Source organism: Chelonoidis abingdonii, chromosome 2, assembly GCF_003597395.2.
Source record: "Chelonoidis abingdonii isolate Lonesome George chromosome 2, CheloAbing_2.0, whole genome shotgun sequence".
NCBI classification, from domain to species: Eukaryota; Metazoa; Chordata; order Testudines; family Testudinidae; genus Chelonoidis; species Chelonoidis abingdonii.
This window is the reverse complement of record NC_133770.1, coordinates 24,095,023-24,118,662: the sequence shown is the minus strand read 5'-3', so window position 1 is coordinate 24,118,662 and position 23,640 is coordinate 24,095,023.

The window sequence follows — 23,640 nt, the reverse complement described above, 5'->3', positions numbered from 1 at the left end:
GTCCGGTAGTAGGTGACTTCTGGGTACTCTTCTGGCTCTGTCAATCTGTTTCTTCACTTCAGCAGGTGGGTATTGTAGTTGTAAGAATGCTTGATAGAGATCTTGTAGGTGTTTGTTTGAGGGGTTGGAGTAAATGCAGTTGTATCTTAGAGCTTGGCTGTAGACAATGGATTGTGTGGTGTGGTCTGGATGAAAGCTGGAGGTATGTGGGTAAGTATAGCGGTCAGTAGGTTTCCGGGTGGTATTTATGTGACAGCGCTTATTAGCACTGTAGTGTCCAGGAAGTGGATTTCTTGTATGGACTGGTCCAGGCTGAGGTTGATGGTGGGATGGGAAGAGGCGAGGCAGGGCCTGAGGCTGAGCATGGGGTTTAGGAGTCCCTGAAAAATTTTAAATCAAAATGGGGGTCCTCGGGTAGCTAAAATTTGAGAACCACTGCTCTAAATGATCCCCTATCAACTATGTTTCAGTTACAAGTCTAAGATGACTTTTACTAAGGGTATGTCTACACTGCAATGAGAGGTGTGATTGCATTATGTGTAGACATACCTGAGGTAGCTTTAATCTAGCTAGCTTGAACAACAATAGCAGTGAAACAGCAGCTGCAAAGGCTAGCTGCTCAAGTATATACCCAGGGTCTAGGCAGAGTTGTACAGCCTGTGCTACCAGAGCTTCACTGCTATTGTTACCAAAGATAGTTAGATCAAAGATATCTTGGGTATTGTAGTGGCCTGTGGTCATCCCTCCCCCAATAGGTTGGAGGGAGGTCACTCTGCCTCACTACATCACACATCAGATAGTCAATTATTAGGCTAGGGCTCTGGCAGGGCAGAGCAATGAGCAGTCTTTAGCCCAACCTTCTGGCTAGGGCAGACAGTCAGCACACAAGGCACAGGCCTTCAGGGCAAAAGTGGGGTCAGTGGCAGGATGAAGGAGGCACAAGCCCCTCTCCCCCCTCCATCAGGTCCCAGCCCAAGACCCTAACAGTGGTGATGATCCTGCCACTGGGCCAGGGGGGACCCTACCACAACATGCTAACTCATATTGCGAGAGCATAACTGGGCTAATGACTAGTTCCCTGGGCTACTTCCTACCACAGTCCATTGTAGGGCGCCATCACCTGTGTGACCCCAGTCTCCTCTGTGTAACGAGCAGACAGCAATCCCAGCAGCTCCTTTCCACAGTCGATCTCCTCTGGGGTCAGGGTACTACATGGCTCAGTAGCAGGGCTAGAGTCCTGCGGTAGGCTAGAGACGTCTGCCTCCTTCACCGGTTCCCTCCCAGCTGAGCTGAAGGGCCTGCCTCTTACACTTCCTGCCCCACTCATCTGCCTCCAATGTGGCAGGAGGGGGCTGGCTTGGATCCTTCCACTGGGGAAGTGTAGTGGTCACTCCTTGTCAAGCTCAGAGGGAGGCTACTGTGCCTCACTATGGGTCTGTCTATACAAGCTGCAGTCACACCTCTGATTGCAGTGTAGACACCCTTAGAAGTCATCATAGACTTGTAACCTAAAATGTCTCAAGTATGAGTATCCACAATCACTAGTAACTTTTGAAAATATTGGTCCTGGTAAAAATTTTCAAAACTGCCTATGTGAATTAGGAGCCTAAATCCAATATCAAAAGTGAGTAATTTAGAAGCCTAGGTCCTAATGACTTTCAAAAAGACTTAGTCTCCTAAGTATCTAACTCATGTTTAAGAATGCGATTTAGAGTCATAAACCATGTAGCCCCTTTTGAAAGATTTTCCTCCAGCATTCCTGTCACACCTTATTACACCCTTGTGTTCCTCATCCCGCTCACTTGTTTCCTTCAGTTACCTCCTTGTCTTGGGTTGGTAGGAAGAAATAAAGAAAGATTTTGGAAAGGGTGAATGCATTATGGCCCTTCTGAAAAGCAAGAGTCTGTGATCTTCCTGATAAACCACAATCAGTTAGCAATGAAGACTTAGAATTCAGGGAAAGTCGCCTGAAATATCTGTGTCCTCTGACTCTAGGGTGTTTTGTAGCTAGAGCAGGTGGCTAGAACTCCTGTGGAAAACAGTCTTAAAAACGTAGCTGTAAAAGCAAGCTATGGAACTAGGAACCATGGAAACGAAGATGAGGTGTGTATTCCTGGTAGTAAAAGGTTTTCCTCTGAGAGTGAGTGGAGAACTGCAGCATGGGATGGTTATGCTCCTCCCTATGCTGCAGATTTCTTGATGCCAGAGCTCTGTTCTTGTGTTTAATCCAGGGGACCTTTCAGATTTGTTTTAGTCTGAGGATGGCATTTTCACAGCAGCTCAGGCTTGCTTCTTGGAATACACCCACAGGTTTCCAATCCCCATTTGATACCTTTTCTATGCTATGAATAGAAAACCAAATGGGAAACAGTCAAGTCGATATTTGTTGTATTTTTTTTAAGACAAAAAGAATTATTCTGCTTTTTGTTTACATTAAATGAGTTACACAGGGTCTCCTGGCATCCCATTGTGTGGCTTCACTTTACATTTGTCATGCTGCTGGCTCATATTGCTTTTTTCTCCCCCACTCCCACTGGATCATCCTGTTGGCCTTCTATTCTGTTCTGATAAGAGTCTTAAAAATCAGGGGCTATTCTTTCTTTCTGAAAAGTGTGTCGCTTTATTATTACAAATATGTGTGCATACTAATGGGAGACCCTAGGTTTTTTGAGCATCCTCATCTGATTTTCCCACACTGCTCAGCAGGACTTTAGACACTTCTGTCTTTCACTGACATCAATCCTGATATTGGTTATGGTGCCCTTGAAGAGGAATAAACACTTTACCTGTATCATGAAGGAGGTGGAGTAGAGAGAGTTTTTAAACTTAGTCCACATTTTATATAGCCCATGAAATGATCATAAAGTGTTCCTCCATAGATAGGGACACTCTGGAGGTGTCTAATTGTTTGGTTAAGGGAGTCACAGTATTCAGATACTAACTGTATCTGCTACAGTTAGTATTCTCATAAAGATAGAAAATTAACGAATGCATTTAACTGTGTTTGGAAAGTCAGTCAAAGATTGGAGTTAACCATTCTGAGTGGTCTCATTTCTATTGTTTAAACTTTTTGGTATTTCCTCCACTCATCTCACAATGCAGAGAGACAGGAATACACAATTCATCTCTGAAACTGTAAGTAATAACGCCAGCCCTGCACCTATAAGAGTGAGGCCAGGTCTACACGCGACTTTAAATCGGTTTAATGGCCGATATACCGATTTAACGCTGTACCCGTTCACATGACGTCGTCATTAATATCGAGTTAAACGGCTCCTTAAATCGATTTCGGAACTCCTCCCAGACAAGAGGAGTAGCGCTAAATTCGAAAGTGATAACTCGGATTAGGGTTCGTGTGGACGGAAATCGACATTATTGGCCTCCTAGAGGTATCCCACAGTGCACCACTGACCGCTCTGGTCCGCAATCCGAACTCGGATGCGGAGTGCCGGTAAACAGGAAAAGCCCCGAGACCTTTAAAATGACATTTCCTGCTTTCACGTGTCCAGCTCTGATCAGCACGGGTGGCGATGCAGTTCAAATGCAAAAGTAGCTCCTGCATTGAACCTTACGGGAGATACTAGATCTGATCGCTGTATGGTGAGACAAATCTGTTTTATCAGAGCTCCGTTAAAGAACAGGAAATGCCAAAGCGTTTGAAAAATAAACTCCAGGATACACAGCGGTGCGTGACAACCGTAACGGGAAGCCAGAGACTCAAACGGATGCTCATGGAGGGAGGGAGGGGGTAATGAGGACTACAGCTACCAGTCTCCACAGCAGTCTCTGAAAACTATTTGCATTCTTGGCTGAGCGCCCAATGTCTGTAGCTTAATACACGGTGTCTTGCGTGGTTCACGGAACAGCTCATCAGTCTCTTCCCCCCCCCCACAACGTGAAAGAGAAGTAAAATAAATAATTCCTTGAGTACTGTAAATGTCACCCTCTGTGTACTGAATGCTGCTGGCAGAGAGTACGCGAGGTGTTGACAACGGTCAGGATACCGTTTGTGATCTCAGGGTCCATGATTGCTGTGCTATGGCGTTTGCTCAATGCACTCCGGGAAAAAGGCGCCAAAGGGTTGTCTGCTGCCTTCACAAAGGGAGGGGTGAGGCTGTACCCAGCACCACCCGGGGCAATGTTTTCTGCCCCATCAGGCACTGTGCTCTCAACCCGGAAGTGGGAACTATGGGATAGCTGAGGAACAGCTACCCACAGTGCACCGCTCCTGAAATCGATGGTAGCTTTGGACCATGGACGCAAACAATCGATTTCGTGATCCCACTGTGGACGCGCTAAACCGATTTTATTAGATCTGTTTTGTAATATCGGTTTAAGCTAATTCGAAATAATTGTGCAGTGTACTTTTTGGTATTTCCTCCACTCATCTCACAATGCAGAGAGACAGGAATACACAATTCATCTCTGAAACTGTAAGTAATAACGCCAGCACTGCACCTATAAGAGTGAGATCCTCAGCTAGTGGAAACAGGTGTAGCTCCATTGAAGTTACATTTATACCAATTAGAAACCTGTCTCTAATCTTCTTTGTAGGATCCCAGAACTACCTAATAAAAATAAAAACAAGATCTATCATTTCTGATGGTTATGAATATTAATTATTGCAAATGTCCACAGTGTATTTTTATTGAGTTTAGAACATTTTTGTTTTTATTTAATAATCAAGCATTTTCAGGGTGGAACAAAGAATAATTCATAGCTTGAATCTCTGCATTTTCTGTACAGCTGGACAGAGTACAACACCATGCCTCCATTTGTTTTGCATAAATTAAATATACCACATTAACATTAATAACACCATATATAAACAATTGGGACATTTGGGCAAGCCAGCTTTAACTCACTCAATAGGAATGTTAATGGTAAATTTTTGGCAACTTGCTGGTTGGAAGTAATGATAAATCTATTACTTAAAGCTAAAAAAAAAAAGCATAAACAATACAAACCCACTATGAATGACAAAGAATGAGCAATATTTTAAAAGGGTTCTAACGTTATAGTACATGTGATGTGAATTTAAACACAATTTTGGAGATCTGTTCATTCTGTAATTTTAAAATAGCATATTAAAGTTCCTCTTTGCCTGTTTAATGTCTTGTCTGTCATGTTCTTCTAAATACAAAAGCTAAAAGCTGGCAACATAATTGCTGACACACTAATAGTCTGTAGACAGAAAGTACTTTAAGACTAAGTAGAACAAATTTATGGAGCTTTTTTTAAGCTTTAAGAAGTAAAGTACATTAGATGTGGCACTGATAATGCATAGACTTGCACAGCCAGGAAAGGAGATTTCATAAACTGAAAAAGGGAAAAATGCAAATGAACATTTAGACTTCTAATTGCCTCTCTATGCCTCATTTACTGTTTTCTACTGATCTCAAACCCTGTCTTTTGTTTTCTATGCTGTTTCTTCATGCCAAGCTCCTGTGAAATTTCAGTTTATTTGTTTGAAAATGGGAACTTTTTGACTGAAAATTGATATATTTTCATTAAAGAAATACAGTATCTTGTTTTATTTTGTACAGAAATCCTCAATCATAAAAATCAAGTGTTATTTTGTGGAAGTTTTAAAATGGTGCATGTTTTGATGCAAAATCTGACCTTGATTGGAACAAAATTTGAAATGTTGAATTAATGTGAATGTTTCACATGCCTTTTATGCTAAATGACATTGTGGGGCCCTGAATAAAACTGCAGATAATTATGCAGCACACTAGCAAACTTCACAGAAGAAAAATGGATGTTTTCACGTAGCTCTGATAGAGATAGATTTCCATATGCCTATACATCCCAGGAGGACCATAGAGGTTGCTTATGTGGGTAGGACAGATTCTTACCTACCTCCTCAATTTTAATCTTTACTAGATCTTTTTATGAATTTTAATGTTTTACTTTGCTAATATTAGCGCTGGTGTTATGGCTTCTCTTGTAGAGAAATCTTATAGAATTAGTAGTATGAACCCTATAGAGGTAATACAAATAAATAATAACTCTAAAAATCTCTGGCTCAGATAATGGCTGGACCTTACACAGATGCATAGTGGTGATTCCTTACGCAGCCACATAAGAACTAGGCATGACTGCAATCTCTGCTCTCAGGTAGTGCAAGAACCCTGGGGCTGGGGAATACATCACTGAAAGGGGCAGTGGAGCACAGGGCTATGCACCACACTTCATCTGTATTGGCTTATAGAATGGGTCTGGCACCCAGAGGATGAGCATGCTGCACACCATAAAAAGGGTGCAGAAGTAGGTGTACATTCCCTGTGTGTCTTCATGATTCAGAATGTCTCTGAGTTCTTCCTTCAGGAGTGTTATGGCTTGGCACGCCTGTCCCCCCAATGCAGATGAACACCTGAACTAAGCAAGAGCAGAATTTGGCCCACTCCCAAGACATGCCAGAAGAATATTCTGGGTATATTGCTATTTGTCTATAATATCATCAACCCTTTGTCTGGATGTAGTAGAAAAAACTGTGGCATTAAAGAGCAAGTGCTTGAGTCAAAACCCATTTATCACTAGGAAGACTACAATTGACTTCAGAAAGCTGTGGATCAGGCCCCAGAGGAGTGATGTGTAGTAACCGGAATGAAAAATGGAATCATGCTTGCAGGAAAGAAGTTCCAGAAAACTCAAGAGTTAATGGGACTAAAATTAATGCTCAGGTCTGATGAGCAGAATGAATATAAATCTAATCTCATTTATTGCTTTATAATTCTCACTGTAAGAAGCTCTCAAGTCCCATTTTCTGCAAAGTACTTGACTTGAATCTAAAGAGAGAACAGAAGCTGGACACAAAAAATAATCTTGTCTGAAAAGTTAGCAGAGCATGTGTACTGCTGAATGACTAGAAAAAGCAGGCAATGCTCATCTGTTACAGTAAGAGAAATGTTACTTTTCATCAAACTGGCTGTCAGTGGACTACAGAATAATATGATAAGAATTTCAGCTCTATTTGTTTGCTTACTTTTTAACATTATATAGTATTTTGGCAGCAAATTTTCTATAAAACAATTAATATAAACTTTCCTTACTATGTTTCCCTGGGTGGTCTTTCTTTTCTTTCTTCTTCATTTACTTGGCTTTTATATTTCCTTCAAAATCTGGATGAATCTTTTTCTGAGCTTTTTGTAATGTGGGAGTGTTTCTTCAGGTTAATTTTTACTAAAAAGTGTGATTCTTTTTATGTTTGCCAGTTTCTTGACAAACCAAAACTGGATCCTTCAACCCCTTGACTTCTGTGGGGGAGAATTTGTATTAAAATCCCTTTCCTCTACTGTAAGCTTTTGGTTTTGATTTAGATCCAACATTACAAAGGATCTACTTTTGTTTCCCATTTGATGTAAGATTTTAGCACCTTCAGATCCAACCTCAAACCAGATCTGATACACCTAATTTAGTTTTGAACCTGAACCCTAGTCTAGCCAAATTTGGATCCTTCTTTTTTTCCTCTTTGATTCAATTTACTATGTGCCTCATACCTGACCTCCAGCATCTCTGCTATTCTAGTCTTGTGCCATTTCTAAACAGAGAATACATCTCATTCTGAACATTGACATATTGAAAATGTTACATGTGTAGATCAATGTGTCCTAAAGAGAGACACCCCCACCCCCAAATCAATATTCTCTTGTAACTTCATTTTGAAGATTTGAACTCTGTTCAGGGAGATCTAGAAGTACTACACAAGCCTATTGTAATGTAGTTTCACTACTCTACCCTGAGATTTAACTTGCTAATTCTTCCTACATAGTGTAGTCTGTGTGTTCATACATGGCTCTCCTTTGAAATAGGGTTTGAAGTATCTTTTATTTTTGGCAGTTTCTGGTTGTTGCTATCATTGGATGCAGGGTTGAGTTATTGGTCCTTTTACTTTGGTTCTGGAATTGCTTTCCTGACTCAAATGTTCTTGAGAAACTCCTGGAGGAAGTGTCAGAGACAATTTAGAACCAATAGCAACAGATAGCAGAAACAGCTGCTTAATCTCCTATTATTTGTTTCTAAATGAATTTTCCTCTTCTGAGCCAAGAACAAAATGACACAAAGCACAAAAGCTGGCAAGGAGAAGTGTATTAGACGAAGAGGATAAGAAAATGACTGCAGTTGCACAAACAAATGAAACTCTTTTAACACTGCAAGATTTTCAACCTACCTATAACATCTAGTCAAAGCCTCGTGCGATCTGCCGTGTAGCACCTAAAAGAATGACCTATTGTAGCCAGACTTTTCTTATAGTAGATAATTCTGTCTATATCAGTACTGTGACATGGAGTTGAGAATCAGGTTCACTATCATAATTCATACATATAAGGAGACAGAGCTCACATTGGCATTTCCTGACATTTGAGTGCTCAGTTGTACAAACAATGATCTATTAACAGATATGTATGTGTATATATATAATAGAAATCTCAGGTGGAAGGTTTGGGGGTATTTTTATAAAGGAATAAACAGAAAAAAGGTTACATTGGAGTACCTTTTGCCATTGTTGATGTTAACTCATGTAGGAATTTCTAATGACTTGCTAGAGGAGGATCTTGAATGTATTAGCTTCCCACTCTTCCCCTTGGCCTGCTTACTACACTAAACCATGCTTTGCTCATGCATGGAAGAATCTGTGTTACAGAGTAAGTCCTCCAGAACATGTAGAGAGGCCACATTTCCTGTACATTCTTCATGCAGTCTTTCGTTTCCTGTGATACACTTCCTGCTGGGAACCAAAAATAAAGGAGACCAGGACAGGACAGCAACAGGCTGCAGCAACACAAAATAGCAGGAAGTTGTGTTTTCTGCACATTGTTTCTGTTTATAATAGTGGATTTATCTTGACACCAGTTTTCTTGTCAGTAAGATAGTACAGCATCTGCTGGCTTGGAGGGAATGGGGGATGATACCACTTCAGTTCTCTTGCCTTCCAAAAGCACACTTCTTATTTGGCTGGTATTAATGCTACCTTATTCTCCTCTGTGCTTCAGTGTAGCGGATGACATAAATGGGAGATACCATCTCAACTACCTGGAAGAGATTGTTACCCTAAAATTTAGACGCTAATTAAATTTGTCTAATTTAACAAAAGAGTAAACAAGATTGTTCTCCGCCTGAAAGAAATTGCCAGACTATTACCAGGGGGTTTGTTTCTGACCTGCAAATGGCTCCCCAGAGCAAGCTAGTTTTGCTAACCCCTGAAAGGACAGGGATACAGCCTTCCGCTCAAGAATGGACAGTAATTCTTTGAAAACAAAAGAATTATTTATTTAAAGAAATAAGGGGTTATAATGTTATTTAATAAAGCAGAAAAGAATAGAGTTAAATGCAATAGAATTTACTATTGAAAGAATTAAAGTGGTGCAGCAAAATCAAAGACACGGGTTACATAGGATATCTAACACAAGCAGGAAATACAGTGGTTTCAATGTAACAAGCCTATAGAGGTCAGGTACACCCAGAGGCTTTTTAGTCTTAATGTTATAATTTAACCCTGCATTTAATACAATGTGATATATGTAGCCTCTGATAGACACATACCAGAAAACTATCACTATATTCACAGATTAAAACACTTGCTTAACATTAACATCAATATTTAACATTTAATATCCTGTAAGCGTTGGCCAGGCAATTATAAGATGGATAGGGGAGATCTCATTCAAGATGCAGGCACCTGGCTTTATTTACAGGCAAAATCCATACACTCTTAAATAACAGATAAAAAGGAGATCAGATTTACACTCTTCCTTCAAATTTCCCTCTGATTCGTCAAGGGGTCCTTCTGCTCTGTCTGAAATCTTTAGGAAGCACGGTTTCTTCAGCTGTGCTGCTGCTCCGTGGTGGTGGCCCTTGCGGTTGCTATTGCTGGGGTGGTTGTTGACAGGCAGTTGCCTGTTGCCAAGACAACCTCATGGTTGTTTTGCTGTTGCTGCCTACTGATTGTTGGCCTTATATGCTGGTTGCCTTCTCAAGGTCAGCTCATTAACATAGTTTATTAGCCTGGCTCAGCCAATCAGCTTCCAGATATTAGCATATTTTCTATTCCTGTCTAGCTCCTCCCCTTTTATTAGCATGTCACATGTACTAACATGTGCTTGCCTGTAATTAGCATGCTGTCAGGCTAGGCATGCTCCTCCCCTGATGCCATCTTGAATTCTAGGACTTTGCTGAGTCATTCCCCATTACTACAGCCTCCCTATATCTGCCATCTTGGTCAGCCCTGTTGGATTTTCTAAATTTAAACTAACATTAATTTCTACTTAATTAGAACCTTCAGACTGATTACTGTTTTATGCAAACTAATGTGTCCTGATACTGTTATCACACCTTTTATGTCCAGTTAAGAGAACTGTAATTTTATAAATTTTAAACCCCTTCTGAGGTTTTTCTGCAAGCTTCTGTCAGGGTACTGCTAAATATCCTAGAAAGTTCAGCACAAAAATCTCCCGCTACAAGATCGCAAAGTTGAGAAACCCTCTGTGGATTTAATGTACAACTTGAGCTACCAAATTCCACAGAAGTTCTAACATGCAGGCATGTCAGACAAGAACATCATTAGAGAAAGAGTGGGAAAATTGTTTTCTGATAAAACGGAACCATCTGTGTGAGACTTCAGTTGCCCAAGGATGCTTTGGCCATGAGATTGTGAATCCCACCCATCCTATTCAAGCAAAGACCAATTTCTGCACATGAAGTAACATTTCAGGTTCATTTCAGCCTGATGGGTACTGTCCTGAGTACAAAACAGTGCCATTATCTTGCCCAAGGTTCTATGCCTTCTGAGGCTCTCTGGCACCCAAGGGAATGCAGAAGCTATGACCAACCTCTGATAGCCTATACAAAGGGGGCAAGGGGCTACTGTTCCACCTCGTCTCTGTCTCTGTTTGCTCCATTTGGGGTGACTAGTGCCCTAGGGAGCATTAAGACAGAGGCACAGGTGCACTCAGAGGAGCATAAGGTCTGCAATTTTACGTGCCCTCTAAGTGAGAGATGGAAAGATGGGAGAATTGCACCTTCTCCTTCCCTCGCACACATGCAGAGGTACCCAATCTGCTATATTTAGACAAGGGTAGTCAGAGAAAATGCAACACACTAATAATAAACTCCCACCTCTCCTGTGCTCTGATGTGAATGACAGTTCACTCAGCTGTTCATATTGAACATATTCCCTCTCATAAAAAGTAGTAAGGAAACGTGAATTACCTTTTGCTTAAGCCTAGAAACAGCCTCTTGTTGCTGCTAAAGGACTTCAAATGCTCTTCTTGACTATGCATATTTTACACACAATGTGATCCTTTTCAAAGAGCATGTCAATATGGCATTCTGACTGTGATGGATTCAGTCACAGAGGCCCCCTTGGGACTGTCACCTGATGTGCTGGAATGACTTCTGAGCCTGTTTTTTCTGCCCCCTTGGGACTCCAGAACCCTGCCTTGATGAGCCAGACATGCTAGCCTGCTGCAACACAGACCCAGGATCTGGGCCACCCCCCCAAAGCTGGAAACTTCAACTAAAAACAGCTCAGCAGGTTACCCGTCTCCAGCACCCAGACACCCAGCTCCCAATGGGATCCAAACTCCAAATAAATCTGTTTTACTCTGTATAAAGCTTATACAGGGTAAATTCATAAATTCTCCACCCTCTATTACATTGACAGAGAGATATGCACAGCTGTTTGCTCCCCCAGGTATTAATCACTTACTCTGGGTTTATTAATAAACAAAAGTGATCTTATAAGTATAAAAAGTAGGATTTGAGTGGTTTCAAGTAATTACAGCCAGAACAAAGTAAGTCACAAAGCAAAATAAAACAAAACACGCCTAAGCCTAATACATTAAGAAACTGATTACGGGTAATATCTCACCCTCAAAGATGTTCCAATAAGTTTGTTTAACAGACTAGACTCCTTCCTAGGCTGAGCCCAATCCTTTCCCTTGGTACAGTCTTTGTTAGATCCTGCACACATCTCAGGTGGTAAGCAGGGGGTTGCTCATGACTGACAGCTTCCTTTGTCCTGCTCCAGCCTCTTTTATAGCTTTGGCAAAAGGCTGGAATCTTTTGTCTCTTTGGATTCCCACCCCTCTTTCTAAATGGAAAAATACCAGATTTAAGATGGATTTCATTATCAGGTGACATAGTCACATGTCACTGTAAGACCACTAGTCTCCATTCCTCCTGGGTTGGCCCACACATACACAGGAAGGCTTTCAAGGAAATAAGGCCATTTACAACTGATTGTTTCTGGAGCACCCTTAATGTCCTCCACTTAATATGTTTACATTAGTAATACAAGATTATCTCTTATTCTTCTAAATCGAGATATAAGAATAATACATGCAAACTAATAGGATGAATGCACTTAGTAGATTACAAGCTTTCTAATGACACCATACAAGGGGTATTTAGTGTAAAGCATATTCCAGTTATGTCATATTCATAAGTACATTCCAAAAAGCACATGGAGTGAAACATCACAATGACATTTGAAAACACTGGCATTTAAGTTCATGAGTGGTTTGTGTAATAGTTGCATTTCCTTTTATGAACTCTATAGCCTGGAACATGAAACAAATAACAAGTATTTGTTTAGCAGGTGGCCAAAATTTCATTTGGAGTCCAATATACACATTAACTAGCTTAGTTATTTTGTAGACCACACATATTTAAAGCTAGATACATAATTATCTATCAAAACTTATTATCTCAGTTTATTTTACAGGGTTCAGTGTTCTCACAAAAATGGTCTTAAAGCTCTAGATCATCAATTCATTCTGTGTTTATTTACTGGGAAATATGGCATGCCATTTTTAGAGATTAAACACTTTGTCTTTACTCTCTTATCATTTTAATTTATGTGGTCTTAGTAATAACAGTGATCATAATACATTCCTTTGGTATGAACTTGGATGGCACACTGTGCCTTGATGGAAAGTCAGCTATGGATATTTATGCTACTTTCTTTTTTATTCTGTTACAAAGATTTTGAAATTTTGGATAAAAAAATCAATCTGAATGTGTTTATTTCATGACAATCAATCAAATCAGTGCATTTTAAAACCACAGAGTTATAAAGATTATTATATAAAGACTAAAATGAAGGTAATTCAAAACTGTAAGGTTACATATAATACTGGCAAGGTACTGAAGCCATCATGATAAATACCAGTAATGGGCAAACCTTAAATGATTTGTAGGATTATTGTTACAACTTTGGCTGGATATTTGTCTGGCAATCCTTGCGCACCAGAAGATACACTGAATTCAGTAAGAGGTTGAAATGCACAAGAATCATAGACTGGGATTTTCAAGGGAGCCTAAGGGAGTTAGATACTCAGTGCCACCTGAATTTCAACTTTCACCTGAGCAACTTACTCCCTTAGGGTATGTCTTCACTACTGGCAGGGTCAGTGGGCAGTGATCAATCCAGTGGAGATTGATTTATCATGTCCCTGAGCACTCTCCCGTCGACTCATGTACTCCAGCTTGGCGAGATGCTCAGGCAGAGTCGACCAGGGAGAGACAGCAGTCAACTCACTGTAGTGAAGACACTGTGGTGAGTAGGTCTAAGTACGTCAACTTCAGCTACATCATTCACATAGCTGAAATTGCGTAACTTAGATCGACCCCCCACCACCACAGACACAGTGTAGACCAGGTCTTAGCTTTCTTTGAAAACAATACCCATATTATCAGGTCCTTTGGAGGTTTACAATACATGAACATAAGAACAGCCATACTGGATCAGACCAAAGGTGGTCCTAGTCCTAGTCCTTCTGACAGCGGCCAATGTCAGGTGCCCCAGAGGGAATGAACAGAACAGGCAATCATCAAGCGATCCATCCCCTGTTGTCCATTCCCAGCTTCTGGCAAACAGAGGCTAGGGACACTTCAAAACATGCTATTCTCATCCATGAGGAAAATGCCATGAGTACAACATTTATTTGGGTACTATGGCACTTACACTTCCAGACACAGTAGAAGACAGATAGGCAGAGAGAAGGAGAGAGAAAAAGATTACATTGTCAACCAAATTAGAGCATTGTGTGTAAATCAATCCTCAGATTAAGTGCTTTGAGATCTTTAGATGAAAGGCACTATATATAAGTGCAACATGTGATAATCACTCATCCTTCAAATGGGATGGTCTCTTGTCCATATAAAATGACATGTCTTTGTCATCTTTTGAGTGTGTCACTGTACAGCATGCTTAAAAGAGCTGGGGCAAAATTTTCAGATGTGCCCATTTGGTTTTCAGATGTGCCCATTTGATGTGCCTATTTGTGTTCTTTTCAAAAGGGACCTAGGCACTTTAAAGCCTAAATCCCGTTTACTTTCAATGGGACTTAGGCTCCCAGGGCCCAGATCCTGAAACATATTGAAGTACCTAGGCCCAGATCCTCAAGGCCCAGATTTCAGTGAGAGTTTGGAGCCTAAATACCTTTGAAGATCTGATCCTCAAGTGTCTAAACCACTCTTGAAAAGGGGATTTAAATCCCTAAGTCACTTAGGCACTTTTGAAAAACTTACCTTAAGTCTCAGTGATAGTCAATGGGTCTTAGATGCTTAAGGGCCAGATTTTTAAAGGTATTTAGGTGCCTAGTGGAATTTTCAAAAGCACTGAAATCAATGGCAGTTAGACATTTAGATGGTTTGCAAATCCCACTAGATGCTCAAATACTTTTGAATCTCTGATCGATGTGTCAGGGCTAGATTCACAAAGGTATATTTAGGTACCTAACTGCCTCTTAAGGCATCTAGTCCAACTTTTAGGTGCCACTGACAGTCTCAAAACCACTGCTCAGCTGCCACCTAAACCACAGGAGCCTAAATTTCTGCTGGTGAGCATGTACAAAGCCGCCTAAGTCCTGATGTTGCCCCACAGCTAAGGAACTGCTAGGGACTCTAGCTCACACCTAAGCCCTGGTGGGATTCTCACACAAGGTGTTCACCTTCCTATCTTGCCTCTGGGCCCTGATCTGGTAGGTGTGCCTAGTGCACACCTAACCTGCACAAAAAGCAGCCAAGAGTGAGAGGGCATCTATAGTGTTATGTTTCACAGCATACAAACAGAAAAATTAGAATAAAACATAAAATACTCTTCCTGGAAGGTAGCAATGTAGCACTACTTTATTTCTTAGAATTCTGAACACAAACGCACAAGAATCCAAAAGCTAGAGAGAAACAGAACAGGCTGCTCCCTAAAACAAAAAGGCACACAACTCTGCTATGCCCAAATACCTCATTTCCCAATAGAGCCTTCTATCCTAAAAGCAGGACCAGGATTTAAAGTGATAGACTGTAATCTTCATAGTGATCAACACACCACACATAGAGATGTGGGATACCCAGATTTCAATCCCTACTGTGCCTCATTTGGTGCAGGGATTTTATTCTGGTCTCCCACTACCTAGGTGAGTGCCCTGGCCATCAGGATATTTTGGGGTGGGTTTCTCTTAATCTCTCCTTTGTTCCACTTTGTATAAATAATTAAATATTCACTGGAGCCGACACATGAACTTAACTGTCCCATATCCAAGATAAGAGCCCTAACCACTGGCCTATTGGCTGTAATGTGGTGGGGGAGTCTCTCCCTGCCCTTGGGTTTTTTTCTCATGAAAAAGGGCATGGGCTACTTAAGCAGCGGACATGGTCTAGGCATAGAATCATAGAAATGTAGTGCTGGAAAGGACCTCGAGAGGTCATCTAGTCCAGCCCTGCACTGAGGAAGGATCAAGTAAACCTAGACCATCCCTCACAGATGTTATCTAACCTCTTCTTAAAAAAACTTCAATGATGGTGTTTCCACAACCTTTCTTGGAAGCTTATTCCAGTGCTTACCTATTCTTATAGTTAGAAAGTATTTCCTAATATCTAACCTAAATCTCCCTTGGTGCAGATTAAGCTGATTACTTCTTGTCCAACCTTCAGTGAACATGGAGAACAATTGATCACTCTCCTCTTTATAGCAGACCTTAACACATCTGAAGAATGGTACGAGGTCCCCACTCAATCTTCTTTTCTCAAGACTAAACATATCCATTTTTAAAAATCTTTCCTCATAGGTCAGGTCTTCTAAAGCTTTGATCATTTTTATTGCTCTCCTCCAGATTCTCTCCAATTTGTCCACATCTTGCTTAAAGTGTGGTGCATAGAACTGGACACAGACTAAGGTTTCACCAGTGCCCAGTAGAGTGGGACAATTACCTGCTGTGTCTTACAATTAAAACTCCTGTTAATACATCCTGGAAGGATATTAGCCTTTTTCACAATTACACAACATTGTTGGCTCTCATTCTATTTGTGATCCACTATAACCCCAGATCTTTTTCAGCAGTACTACTGCCTAGCCAGTTATTCTCTATTTTGTGTTTGTGCATTTGATTTTTCCTAACTGTGTTTTTACGACCTTTCATCTTGTTGATTTCAGACCAATTGTCTGATTAGTCAAGGTCATTTTGGATTCTAATTCTCTCCTCCAAAGTGTTTGCAACTCCTCCCTTGCGTCACCAGCAAATTTTATAAGCATACCACTTGGTTGTCCAAATCCTTACTGAATATATTGACTAGTACTGGACCCAGGAAAGACCCCTGTGGAACTCCATTAGATATGCCCACCCAGTCTGACAGAAAACCATTGATGACTACTCTTTGAGTTTGGTTTTTCAACCAGTTTTGCACCCACCTTACATTAATTTCATGCTGGTCACATTGCCCTAGTTTACTTATGATTGCTAACTCCATGAGAAAGTTCATAGATAAGAGTCCTGAGTGCAGTGGTCCCTAAGACACAGATCAATGGGCATTAGGTGCCCAAATACCTTTAAGATTCTGGGCCCTAAACCTTGTCCCTTTTCTCTGCATTTCACTTAGGATGTAATAAAATTGAGGATTTAAAAAAATGTTTTCAAATTTAAAGTATATTTTTTAGTTAAACGAAATACAGGTTTATCTTTAGAAAATAAACTTATCTAAAATTAATTTTGAAAATGACAAGTTAAGGCCTAAGCTTCTTGTAACCTAGTGAAATAATTTAAATTAAATACAACAAAAAATTAAGTAATGCATATTTGCTGCCCTTTTTTAAAGGAAGTCAAACCACTGAACTGGTGGAAGTCACTGGCTAAGTATCTGGAACCAGAATTAGCTGAAGTGCTAAACCAGATTATGACAGAAGTTGCCTCTTCTGCAGGTGCAGAAAGAATATTTTCTTCATTTCAGTTTACTCAACTAGTACAGTTCAATGACTAGTTCATTCAAGTTAAGAAACCAATTGGGAACTGAAAAAGCAGGAAAGCTTATTTCCCTCTTCCAAACTACGAATAAAAACTGAGTGAGAGGATGTGATCCACTAGTTCTAAAATTGTGAAAGACATAGTGACCAGAAATAATCAGTTCAATTCACAAACTTCAGATAATACTTCTTTTGTTTAATAAATCAGTTAGTTTTAAATGTAAAATATGTTTTGATTCTTTTTTTGTTAAGCTCTTTTTCATATGCACTGTTCAGGTAGTTTTATGTAATACAAATTTAAATGCTGTTTTTGTGAATTTTTAATTGAATTTCCATCCAGCTTGACACAAATCACAAATAAAAAATTGATCATCTAGTAAATAAGAAATGCATTGTTCACCATTTTCTAACATAATACAAATGTAAAAATTAAAAAACTGAATAAATATAACGGAACCTATATAACTGCTTAAATAAATGTGTCTAGACATAATGTATCCTCCCGGTTACCAAAGGGAAGCACCAAATTTAGTGTAAAGTCGATTTGTAGTTGCAAGTCAATGTCTTTTAATGATTACCAACTACTGAGAAATCAACCTTTATTGAGAAAAATAAAAGTATGGGTGCAAAACACAACTAAAACAGATGATTTAAATCATGATTAAAATTGGTGATTTAAATTGCTTTGATTTAAATCAATCCACCCTGATTTCCTGGCTAGCTTAGTCCACTCCCTGCTCAGCTTGCTGGCTCTGTGGGGTCCCTTCCTTAGGTGCCTAAATCTCCCCATGCATTCAGTGCTCTGAATTCCACTGCAGGGTGCCTAGGAGTTAGGCATCACAAAGCTCAGTGTTGTAAAACCTAAGGCCTCTTAGTGAATCTAGTCTTGTCATTTTTGAAAATGACATTTAGATGCTTGTGAAAATTTTATACCCGTCTAAAAGGAGAAAACAAGAATCACTAATTGAAAAACTCACAAGAATTCTTGATTGAGCAGCACAGGTTCTGATACTCTACTAAGTCCTAACAATGAATTGTAAGCAACCTTCAGTGTGCTACTGGTGTACTGGAAGAGCTAAAATTTAAAAGGGCAGATCCCCAGCTGATGTAATTTGGACTTGGTATAATTTGTCAGTTGGACTTCAGTTTAACTAAGACAATTTACACCAGCTGGGGATCTGCCTCAAAGGGTCATTCACTATATATAAGTAAAGCCTAAAATGAGTCTTATCCTTGAGGATATTCAATCAACAAGCTAGAAAAAATACTCATTTTTTCTAGACTTGAGAAAAGTGTGTGTTGAGTCAACCAGAGAAGAAAATTAATATATAAATATTTATATTCTATGTCTGCCTAATTTTTCCCCTGAAGCTGAATGGGCAAACTGACCTTATCTTGAACCTTTCTTGATTATCTGAAGTACTCATTGCAAACTACAGTTCACTATTCAACAAATTGCATGTTGAAAATTGCATGCAGGTTTGAAAATAAACAGTGAAGGATAAGTGGCCTAGCTTTCCTTCTGTATAGTTCTCTAGGAAAGCTGGCTTCAACTTTCGCAGTGTTAAAAGTTCAGCTAATGCTAGGACATGTTTTATTCATAGTATTCTACTTTATCATAGCTTCAGCATCATATGATACAACCTTCAAAGGAGTTCACTGTGGATTAAAAGTAAACCCTTTGAATAGAAACATGAACTACTTTCCATGAAAAGTTTTCAGTCTTCACAGAATAGTTTTTCATTTTAGCTATACATTAGTCAGCCACATAGCTCTATTCCCAGTTAGTTAGAAAGGGCAGAGAAATATACCATTACTTATGTAGGCCAGTGTTTTCAAAATTAGGTGCTCCAAAATCCATATTTAGACAGCTAAATAATTTACTTTAATAGGAAATGTTCTGTGCTTTTGAAAATCTGCCCAGTAATGTAGAACTGAATGTTGATTATTGACATCCTATATCACCACCCAGCTGACAGCTGCATTGGCAATTTATCAGTAGCCTGCGAGCTTTCACTGAATTGGGTAAAATTTACAAAGTTGCAGCCACTCTCATTTTTAATATGGACTTATAAACCCTTTGAAGTTACAGATTCCAATATGCAATCATCCCTCATTGCACGAGTGGATTCCAGGATCGAGGGATCAAGATCGAGCATGGCATGCTAGGATGTGTAGCCTCTGTAGGTCCTGCATCCTTTCTAGAGAGGTAGGCAGCTGCAGCTGTAGAACTCCTTAGGCTGAATACTTTAATCACAGCATTCTATAACCCAGGAAGCTAAATTGAAATTTCTTTCAACATTGACTTGGACTTCTAGGCTCTAAATCAACAGCCCTGAATCCTTGAGAGTATTACACCTGAAATTCTATGATACTGCTGAATTTCTAAGAAATAGTCATGATGAATTCAGTCAGGAGATTTGGGCCTTATTTTGATATAATACTTCTAGCTAGGTAGCAAAATATTTGTACTGTATCTGTCCTTCGAAGATGCTTGTAAATGCACTTCAGATGTCAGAGAAAAGCAGTCTATACTGATGCCAACTAAGCTAAGACTTTCCACTTTTTTACAGGAGTTCAGTAGTTTAGGAAGACTGAGTGAATTCTTTTGGTGTTGCCTAAGATGCTCAGTTAGTGATTTTATTTTATTTTATTTCTGTGCATCAGGCATATGCTCAAAGAGCTGAGTTTCAATCTTGTCTTTTCTGCTGAACTAATTCATTTAGCATTTTAATTCCAGTTTTTGTCCCAGCAGCTTTTTTTCTGAAAGTCACTAAAAATATTCAATATATCATTTTCTTCCTTCTTCAGAGATTGTCCAGAAAAATTTTTACTTTTATGAAAACTAACCTTTAATTGTATGAAAACCTTGATATTTGAAAAAGAAACCAAATACTGTATACCTATCCAAACAGCAAGGAATTATAGTACTGACTTTTCACACTGAGTTTTATCCTAGTCACACTGGAAAAATCCAATGATTCATCTAAACCAGTATTCTACGTCCAACAGTGCCCAGTCCCAGATGCTTCAGAGCTATGGGTGCTGAACAGATATCTTTGGGATGGTCTCTTGAAGCCTGGGGAGATAAAACTCATCATTACTGGAGATCCCTATAACTAGAGTAGTAGGGGAGAAAAAGAAAATGTAGGCAATATAATCAGCTACTTAGAACTGAACCCAGCTGCCACAAGAAGACACAAGCAGCTTCCCCATAAGCAATAAAGAATAACTCTCACTTGAACTCTGCAACTTCCATTGGATACTTACTTCAAAACAGAGCTCAAAGTCCTGCTATTAATCTTTGAGGTACATTTTAACAGTATCTGGCTACCACAGAGACTTCACTCTCCTAGAAACGTATACTCCCTAGAATTAAGGCAGCTGTAAAGACTCAGGGTCAGGCTATCAGGTATTGAGATTCCAGGCATGGTACTCTCTGCTGGAAGAGATCAGACTGAATGTTTTCAGATCAAAGTTTAAGACATACCTTTTCAGTAAAGCCTTTTTCTATGATCAGAGCATAAAAATAAATTTATAACTATAAATCCATTTACCTATAAAATTTGCACACCCCGTCACCCAGGAGAATGGAGAGAACTCTTTGGTTCTGAACCCTTTAGTTTCTTCATAATTTGGTATGGTGTTTTGATACCAAGGTGACAGGTGATAGCTAGTATCCAGAATGCAAGGCTTCTGCTACTCTGCCAACATCCCCTGCAATCATGGCAGGGAAAAATGAGATTGCACATCCTGTCCTGCAGTCATGCAATAGGAGACCCTGGTGTGAAAAGAAGGCAGCATCAGAGGAGAACTGAAGACCAAAGACATGATAAAGGTAAGCTTCTTTTATAGCAACACCCCACTCAGTTTCACCACATAAGATACATTATCATCTTGTCTGACTAATTATGTTTTAAAAGATATTTTTCCAGGTGCACTCTATCTAGAATCATGGTGCAGTTTTCAGTCATTTGTATAACTACCTGAAAGTTTTTATTCATTTTGTCAAAAGTCCGAGTGAAATGGTTACTTGACAAAAATGACAGAGTTTGTCATGGGAACAAATGACTAGTTTGACAGAATGACTGATGTGGTAAAAATGTGAGAATTCTGCATTGATTAGGAATGAGAACTTAGGTGTGAACTGATTCTGACTGAAAATTGCAAAGCATTGTGAATGTCCAATAAGTTGTTAAATGCTGGTAACGTCATAACATCTACCAGAGGTCCATCTACATATGATGTGGCTGTTGTGCACATTAATGTCATTTTTATAGATTGAAATACTTTTCTGTTTGTATAAAGAGCTTTAATGTTGAGGTTGAAAAGCTCTGTGGTGGAAACAAACTTGCAAGATCAAAATAAAAACTTACTTTTCATATTCTTGTACAGGAGAGTGAATAGCAAACAGCCTCAGAGGAGGCTGCATTTGAGTGGTTAATGGAGTAATTCCTATTTATAGTTTGTATTTCTGTTTGCAAAGTGATTTAGAATCCTTCAGGATAAAAGGTGCCAGAATAATATCAAATCATTGCCATTAAATAGCAATAAAAATACCAATAAAAAGCCTAGAAAACTATATAGAGAAGAAGATAAAGCAGATCCTTTGCTGGGAAGAGATTGAATGAGTAGAGCCAGAGGACAGATAGTTTAGAGCAGGGAAATTTCTTTGGCTTCCTCCTACAAATAAATCAATGATTTCACCACTTATGTGCTTCACAGTGTTACTGGCAGGTCAGAAATTCCTCTAAATGTTTGTTTTTTTTATTCTAATATTTATGGTGTATGTGGAACATGCTTGAAAACTCTTAACTTGGCCAATGCATTCTCAAAAGTAAAGTAACTTAGAATAAACAACATTTGTTTCACTCGCACAGTACAAAACATCCAGGGTACATAACTTCTAACAGGCACATTGATTGTTTTGCAAACTAACTCAACAGACAGGGCTGCATTCTGTCCTGGCTAACACTCTTTAGCAATCAGAAGTATGTAGTCCAGGGTTCCTGTACAGAGTGTGAGGGAGCACAGAATTTTCATCATGACAGTTTATGTTTAGCTGGATATTCCCTAATGGAACAACTGATTACAGAGATCTCTAGAGGGGAACTATATTTATTATCTAAACTGGATAGCAATCTTTATTAAATGCAGTCCTTACGGCAGACCATTCTGGAACATAGATTTGTTTCCATCTCAAATGTTGAGTTGTTTGAGTCATCTGACCACTGAAGAACCAGGACTGGATCTTGTTTGACACACTTTTATCCCATGCTAATAACTTAAAAGTGAGTTTATTTGATAACTAAATTAGAAAGGCAAGTACCAGTATAAAATAGGTACTAATTGCTAGAAGTCAGTGAAGTTATGTAAGTGTCAAACTGGTGTGAGTGAAGCCAGAATCAGGCCCTCCATCTCTGCTATTATGCTCTCTTGCCCATTACCCATTTTTTGATTAGAAGAACGCACTCAAGTGGAAGAAAAATTTTGTTCATTACAATTGAGTTGTAGCCCAGAACTCTTAAAAGCACAAAATTTTAACATAATTAAAATAAGAGTAGGTCTAGGAATACTTAATCCTGCCTCAGAGCAGGATGATGGACAAGATGATCTTTTGAGTTTACTTCCAGCCCAACATTTCTGTGATTCTACAATTGCAGCATGGACAGATGATACCTATGCTTATATGGTCCCATCAGTGTAGTGCTGAGTACCTCATAAGTTAGGAAGGAATTGGCCTGAACAAAGACCAAGATCTGGACATTCCTGAGCTTGTGGACTTGGGGGAGATAGGAATGTCCAAATTCAAATCTCAGTGCAAACTTTCCCAAGTGTCCAAGATCTGGACACTCCTGAGCTTGTGGACTTGGGGGAGATAGGAATGTCCAAATTCAAATCTCAGTGCAAACTTTCCCAGTGGGAGTGTTTGTATTTGGAGTTCCCATCTGGAGAGAGACAAATGAGCTGGGAACTTGATTTGAACCCAGGTCTAGAATACTTGTTCTGGCCCACTTCTATTTCCTCAACTAATCCCTGTAGGATGAAGAACGCCTAGGAACAGGGAGATCTGTGCTTATAAGTAATCCAACCTTTTAAAATACTTTTTAAGCAGCCAGGATGGTACGACACAGGGTTGGAGTGATCTGCTGTTGGGATGTGTCATGGTATAATTCCCCACTCTGAACCTTAGCGTCCAAAGATGGGGTACCAGCATGAATTCCTCTAAGCTCAATTACCAGCTTAGTACTTGTAGCGGTGCCACCAACCAGGAATTCCAGTGCCTGGTACACTCTGGTCCCCCCAAAACCTTGCCTGGGGAACCCCAAGACCCAGATCCTTTGGATCTTAACACAAGGAAAGTAAACCCTTTCCCCCACCATTGCCTCTCCCAGGCTTCC